This window comes from Triticum urartu, chromosome 5A, assembly GCF_056163025.1.
Source record: "Triticum urartu cultivar PI428250 chromosome 5A, HENAU_Tu73, whole genome shotgun sequence".
NCBI classification, from domain to species: domain Eukaryota; kingdom Viridiplantae; phylum Streptophyta; class Magnoliopsida; order Poales; family Poaceae; genus Triticum; species Triticum urartu.
This window is the reverse complement of record NC_141877.1, coordinates 178655924-178664105: the sequence shown is the minus strand read 5'-3', so window position 1 is coordinate 178664105 and position 8182 is coordinate 178655924. Positions and strand designations below refer to the sequence as shown.

At 43.0% G+C, this 8182-nt stretch overlaps 1 pseudogene; it reads left to right on the top strand.

Annotated features, from left to right (window-relative positions):
- Nucleotides 1–3640: 3640 nt before the first annotated feature.
- Nucleotides 3641–7860, top strand: LOC147970729 (uncharacterized; annotated as a pseudogene).
- The last annotated feature ends 322 nt before the right edge of the window (nt 7861–8182 follow it).

Genomic DNA, 8182 nt, shown 5'->3' with positions numbered 1-8182 from the left:
TATATGATTTTGTAGGGATAGCTTTCTTTGGCCATGTTATTTTGAAAAGACATGATTGCTTTATTAGTAGGCTTGAAGTATTATTGTTTTTATGTCAAATGATAGACTATTGCTTTGAATCACTCGTGTCTTAATATTCATGCCATGATTAGATATGTGATCAAGATTAGGCTAGGTAGCATTCCACATCAAAAATTATCTTTTTTTCATTTACCTACTCGAGGACGAGCAGGAATTAAGCTTGGGAATGCTGATACATCTCCGTTGTATCTATAATTTTTGATTGTTCCATGCCAATATTCTACAACTTCCATATACTTTTTGGTAACTTTTTATACTATTTTTGGGACTAACATATTGATCCAGTGCCAGTGCCAGTTCCTGTCTGTTGCATGTTTTTGGTTTCGCAGAATATCCATATCAAACGGAATCCAAACGGGATAAAAACGGACGGAGAATTATTTTCGAATATTTTTTATTTTTGGGAAGAAAATCAACGCGAGACGGTGCCCGAGGTGGCCACGAGGGTGGGGCCCACAACCACTATAGGCAGGCGCGCCCCCCACCCTCGTGGGCCCCTCGTAAGGCGGTTGATGCTCTACTTTGGCCGCAAGAAAGCTAATTTTTGGAAAAAATATCTGGGCGAAGGTTTCAACCCAATCGGAGTTACGGATCTCTGGATATAAAAGAAACGGTGAAAGGGCAGCAAAGGAGAACGTAGAAACAGAGAGAGACAGATCCAATCTCGGAGGGGCTCTCGCCCCTCCCACGCCATGGAGGCCATGGACCAGAGGGGAAACCCTTCTCCCATCTAGGGAGGAGGTCAAGCAAGAAGATGAAGGAGGGGGCTCTCTCCCCCTCGCTTCCGGTGGCACCAGAGTGCCACCGGGGGCCATCATCATCACCGCAATCTTCACCAACAACTTCACCGCCATCATCACCAACTCTTCCCCCCTTTATGCAGCGGTGTAACCTCTCTCTTACCCGCTGTAATCTCTACTTAAACATGGTGCTCAATGCTATATATTATTTCCCAATGATGTATGGCTATCCTATGATGTTTGAGTAGATCCGTTTTGTCCTATGGGTTATTTGATGATCGTGATTGGTTTGAGTTGCATGTTTTATTATTGGTGTTGTCCTATGGTGCTCTCTGTGTCGCGCAAGCGTGAGGGATTCCCGCTTTAGAGTGTTGCAATACGTTTATGATTCGCTTATAGTGGGTTGCGTGAGTGACTGAAACACAAACCCGAATAAGGGGGTTATTGCGTATGGGATAAAGAGGACTTGATACTTTAATGCTATGGTTGGGTTTTACCTTAATGATCTTTAGTAGTTGCGGATGCTTGCTAGAGTTCCAATCATAAGTGCATATGATCCAAGTAGAGAAAGTATGTTAGCTTATGCCTCTCCCTCATATGAAATTGCAATAATGATTACCGGTCTAGTTATCGATTGCCTAGGAACAAATAACTTTCTCGTAACAACAAGCTCTTTACTAAACCTAACTTAGTTGTGTCCTTATCTAAACAGCCCCTACTTTTTATTTACATGCTCTTTATTATCTTGCAAACCTATCCAACAACACCTACAAAGTACTTCTAGTTTCATACTTGTTCTAGGTAAAGCGAATGTCAAGCGTGCGTGGAGTTGTATCGGTGGTCGATAGAACTTGAGGGAATATTTGTTCTGCCTTTAGCTCCTCGTTGGGTTTGACACTCTTACTTATTGAAAACTGTTGCGATCCCCTATACTTGTGGGTTATCAGTTACTTTTGTTCTTGAGGTCACGGGAGAAATCATGTTGCAAGTAATCATGTGAACTTGATATGTGTTTGATATTTTGATAGTATGTATGTTGTGATTTCCTTAGTGGTTTCATGTGAACGTCGACTACATGACACTTCGCCATATTTGGGCCTAAGGGAATGCATTGTGGAGTAGCAATTAGATGATGGGTTGCGAGAGTGACAGAAGCTTAAACCCCAGTTTATGCGCTATTCCATAAGGGACCGATTGGATCCAAAAGTTTAATGCTATGGTTAGAATTTATTCTTAATATTTTTCTGGTAGTTGCGGATGCTTGCGGGAGGGTTAATCATAAGTAGGAGTTTTGTTCAAGTAAGAACAACACCTAAGCACCGGTCCACCCACATATCAAATTATCAAAGTAGCGAACACAAATCGAACCAACATGGTGAAAGTGACTAGATGAAATTCCAGTGTACCCTCAAGAGCGCTTTGCTTATCATATTGGCCTGTCCTTTGCCTCAAAAGGATTGGGATACCTTGCTGCACTTTTGCTACTATCATCGTTACTTGCTCGTTACAAATTATCTTGCTATCAAACTACTCTGTTACTTACAATTTCCAAACATTACCTTGCTGAAAATCACTTGTCATTTCCTTCTGGTCCTCGTTGGGTTCGACACTCTTACTTATTGAAAAGAGCTACAATTGATCACATATACTTGTGGGTCATCAGGCTTCTACATCAATTCCATTGCCCTTCCGATGAAGCGTGAGTAGTTTACCACAGACCTACGGGTCCATAGCTAGTAGCTAGATGGCTTCTTCTCTCTCTTTGATTCTCAATATCATGTTCTCCTCAATGTTCTTGGATATCTATTCGATGTAATACTTTTTTGTGGTGTGTTTGCCGAGATCCGATGAATTGTGGATTTATGATCAGCTTATCTATGAATATTATTTGAATCTTCTCTGAATTCTTATATGCATGATTTGATATCTTTGTAATTCTCTTCGAACTATCAGTTTGGTTTGGCCAACTAGATTGGTTTTTCTTGCAATGGGAGAAGTGCTTAGCTTTGGGTTCAATCTTGCGGTGTCCTTTCCTAGTGACAGTAGGGGGCAGCAAGGCACGTATTGTATTGTTGCCATCGAGGATAAAAAGATGGGGTTTTCATCATATTGCTTGAGTTAATTCATCTACATCATGTCATCTTGCTTAATGCGTTACTCCATTCTTTATGAACTTAATACTCTAGATGCATGTTGGATAGCGGTTGATGTGTGGAGTAATAGTAGTAGATGCAGAATCATTTCGGTCTACTTGACACGGACGTGATGCCTATATTCATGATCATTGCCTTAGATATTGTCATACTTTGTGCTTTTCTATCAATTGCTCGGTAGTAATTTGTTCACCCACCGTATTATTTGCTATCATGAGAGAAGCCTCTACTGAAACCTATGGCCGTCGGGTCTATTTTCCATCATATAAGTTTCCGATCTACTATTTTGCAATCTTTTACTTCCCGATCTATAAACAAAAAATACCAAAAATATTTACTTTATCGTTTATCTATCTCTATCAGATCTCACTTTTGCAAGTAACCGTGAAGGGATTGACAACCCCTTTATCGCGTTGGGTGCAAGTTGTTTGATTTTTTGTGCAGGTATTCGGTGACTTGTGCGTTATCTCCTGCTGAATTGATACCTTGGTTCTCAAACTGAGGGAAATACTTATCTCTACTTTGCTGCATTACCCTTTCCTCTTCAAGGGAAAAACTAACGCAAGCTCAAGAAGTAGTAGCCCCTGCGATCGGCTGTGGCCTTTCCCGCCTACTATGCTGCTGCATGCGCGTGCGCTCGAACCGCGACAGCACCTGCAGCTGCCCATGCCTCGCCGCTTCCGGCCGCTGTTGCCCCCTGCGCACCGCTGCCACTGCCCACAGCCACCGCTGCTCACCGCCCGCCGCGCCACCCTCGGCTATGGCCGCCAGCGGCCTCCTCTGCGTGTGTGTGGCTGGCCAAGAGAGGCATGGCTAGTGCCACTGCCTGTGGGGCCTCCTAAATTAGTGAGGCTAATCCCCTATTACTAATTCTTAATATTTGTTAGTTTAGTTCAGTTATTAACAAGTGACCCTATGACAGTGGACCCCCCTCACTTAAATATAAAGTTAAAATCAGCTTCTAAGTTATTGTGTCAATGACCATTGGGCTCCACTGCCCATTATGCCTAGTCAACACTGGCTGACTCAGCCCCACTGGACCCCACCTGTCATTCTAATAGGCTAGCTGTCTGTGAGTATAAAAAGTAATACACTGTTTAAATTTGAATTTAGGTATTTTCCAGAATTTAGCAAATGATTAAATCTTAGTAAATTAATATAAAATATTCCGTAACTCGGATGAAAATACTTTGTATATGAAAGTTGCTCAGAACAACGAGACGAATCTGAGTATGATGTCTGTCCGTCCGCCACATGTCCCTAGCATAGCGAACATGCAATCGTACCCCTCCGGTTCGACTGTCCGAAAACGTCAAACACCGGGAATACTTTCCCGGATGTTTTCCCCCTTAGCGAGTAGCACCTACTACCTCGTTAGGGCACACCTGTCACCGCCCATTGTCATGACATGCATCGTCATGCATATATTTGCATTATATTTATTGTTTCTTCCCCCTCTTCTCTCGTTAGACACCAAGACCGAAACCGCTGCTACCCAGTAAAACTACGGTGTTGACGACCCCTTCTTCTCAGTAGAGCTTCCAGGCAAGCAAACCCCCCTTGATCATCCCGATATCGCCTACTCTTTCCCTCTACTGCTTGCATTAGAGTACAGTTACTGTTTCATCGCTTTGATCCTATATTGCTGCATAGCCTGTCCTTGTTACTACTGTTGATACTTTACATGTAATCCTAAATGCTTAGTATAGGTTGCTAGTATTACATCAGTGTCCCTACATTCTTGTCCGTCTGCCATGCTATACTATTGTGTCGTGATCACTTCGGGAGGTGATCACGGGTATATACTATATACTACTAAATTACTTATGTTACTGTTCGGATGTGAGGGGCTGAAGGGGCAGGTGGTTCCATCCAGGTAATGGTGGGCCTGGGTTCTCGAAGGCCCCGACTATACTTTGTGACGGAGCAACAGGGCAGGTTGAGACCACCTAGGAGACAGGTGGGCTTGGTCCCTGGTCGGCGTCCGCGGTTACTTCAAATAACACGCTTAACGAGATTGGGTGTTTGATCTGAGTTGGTATTGACCTATACGCACTAACCACCATGTGGGAACAGTTATGGGCACTCGACGTCGTAGTATCAGCCGAAGCCTCCTAGACGTCAGCAACTGAGCGGCGCACGCCGGGTTGGACTGGAACGCCTGCTCTAGTATAAGGGGGCTAGGTATGCTCATCGGCCGCGTTCACAACGTGCAGGAGTGCAAAGAGCGATGGGCCCAAGACCCCTGCGCGCTTAGGATTTAGACCGGTGTGACCGCTCTCTTAGGTCTAGGTAGGGCTACGACGTGTTGGATCTTCTAAGGTCAGGCATGACCCAGGAAAGTGTGTCCGGCCAGAGTGATCGAGCGTGTTCAGTAATGTGGTGCACTCCTGCGGGGAAGATTGATCTATTCGAATAGACGTGTCCATGGTAACAGGACGACCCAGCGTTGTATTCCGACCTCATGACAACTAGAACCAGATACTTAATAAAACACACCCTTTCAAGTGCCAGATACAACCCGATGATCGCTTTCCCACAGGGCGACGAGGGGACGATCACCGGGTAGGATTATGCTATGCAATGTCACTTGTTACTATACTTGCAACTCTCTTCTATATGCTTCAAGATGGAGGCTACCAGAAGCGTAGTCTTCGATAGGACTAGCTTCTCCCCCTCTTATTCCGGCATTCTGCATTCAGTCCACAGATACTACCCATTTCATTGATACCAATGCATATGTAGTGTAGATCCTTGCTTGCGAGTACTTTGGATGAGTACTCACGGTTGCTTTGCTTCCCCCTTTTCCCCTTCGATACCCGGTTGCTGCGATCAGATGTTAGAGTCCAGGAGCCAGACGCCACCGTCGACGATGAACCCTACTACACCGGAGGTGCCTACTACTACGTTCAGGCCACCGACGACCAGGAGTAGTTAGGAGGATCCCGGGCAGGAGGCATGCGCCTCTTTGATCTATATCCCAGTTTGTGCTAGCCATCTTATGGCACCTTGTTTAACTTGTGTATGTACTCAGATATTATTGCTTCCGCCGACTCATTTATATTCGAGCACTTGTATTCGAGCCCTCGAGGCCCCTGGCTTGTAATATGATACTTGTATGACTTTATTTGTGTTTAGAGTTGTGTTGTGATATCTTCTCGTGAGTCCCTGATCTTGATCGTACACGTTTGCGTGTATGATTAGTGTACGATTAAATCAAGGGAGTCACACATTGTCACCAATATTTGTTTTGATTTTTTTATGAAAATTCTACCTAGTTGATGCCAGCTACGGAGCCAAGCCCAGGTTCTTACCACCTTCTCATGGTGTGAGGGTGTGAGGTACCATTTGAATGAGTCGGGCAACAATCTGGTTCAAAATGATAAGAAGTTATTCAACCTTAGGTAATCATCTCTACGGGTGATGGTATATAGGGCTTTTGGATCTCTCAATAGGCGTTTCAAACTTTTAGATGATGCCAAACCATTCTTTACTTTCCCAGTCCAAGTCAACATTGTTATAGCTTGTTGTGTTCTTCATAATTATGCATTATCACAAGGGATTCCTCATTTTATTATACCAGAAGTGACATGGACCACCTAACCAATTCGAACATCAAGGCAATAAGCAAGTGACAGTAGGGCCACGATAGACCATAGGCTACAAATTACCGCCCAAATGTGGGAAGATAGGCAACTCATGTGTGGAAATTTATGAGTGTGACACACTCTACGCATTTGTAGTGTTTATGCAGCTACCTTTGCATTTATTTCATGGCTGGACAGATTGTACCATTTATTATGAACCATGTATTTGTGATGCTTTCATCCTTTTTTGCAACCTTTAGATGGCTGGATAGATTTTTATCATTTACTATATTGGACCATGTATTTGTCATGCTTTCATCCATTTTATTGCAACCTTTTGATGATTGGACAAATCATACCATTTATATGTTGAAACCGTGTATTTGAGATGCTTTAAACCATTCCTTTGCAATCTTTTGATGGCTAGGCAGAAGTTGACAGTGTTGAAGCTACCATTGCAAGTGGGAACTCCGGGAAAAGTGGGGTCATTGTATGGACCACTTACATGACTAACAGTATGTTAGGTTTTTGGTTGACATTGTTGCTAGGATTCAAGGAGACGCATCATAAACAATGTGCTGCAATTTTCAACGAGCAATTCAAGCTAGTTGTCATCTCTGATCAAGTTAGAAACCATCTCAAGAGGTGGAGGAGGATTTGGGGTAGGGTGGACGATTTGAAGAATTTAAGTGGAGCTCTATGGATGAAGATACTTGCACAACTAGGCTTAACGAAGAAAATTATGCTGGTCATTGTATGGTAAGCTTAATGATATGAACGTTATCATGCCATATTTTGCCTACATTATGCTAATGACTTGCACATTTTTTGAAGGCCCACAAATTTGATGCACCCTTCTTGAATAGCCCAATTGAGCACTATCATGCCATGGCGACCATTTTGGGGACAACCGCGGCTACGATGATGAATCCAAAGTCTAGAAATGATCTCCTTTCTATTGACGTCGGTGATGAGAAGAATGGTGAGGTGAACACGTCACCAAATGTTGGTGAGTCTTCTCACCCTGAAGGACCATCGAAAAAGAAGGCTAAGGTAGTGAAAGTTCTTGATGATCCACTAGTTAGCACTCTTAAAGATGTGTTCCAAATTGCCGAAGCTCTTGTGATGCTTGGTGGAGATGATGATGATATACCTGATGACCTTTGGGATGTAGTCTCCAATTTGGAAGAATTTGATATACTTGATGACCTTTGGGATGTAGTCTCCAATTTGGAAGAATTTGATGAAGATACTATGCTCATCTTGTCGACAATCCCAAGATCGCAAGAGCCGTCATGAAACTTTCTGAACCCATTGTGTGAGTAGATATGTGAAGAACTTCTAAGGGCCTCTTTGATTCAAAGCATTTTCGTAGGATTTTTAAAGAGTTAGAATTCATAGGAATTTTTTCTGCATTGGTCGTTTGATTCATAGGATTGAATTCTATAGGAATTTCCTATGGATTGATTTCTACTACACTTCGTAGGAATTTCTAACATCCACTCCAACATCTTTGAAGAAATTCTTTGTTGTTGTTTTTTGTGACACAATCAAACTCAAAACCTATAGGAATTCAATGGGCAATGTCATAACAATCCTACGGTTCGTTTTTGCAATCCTA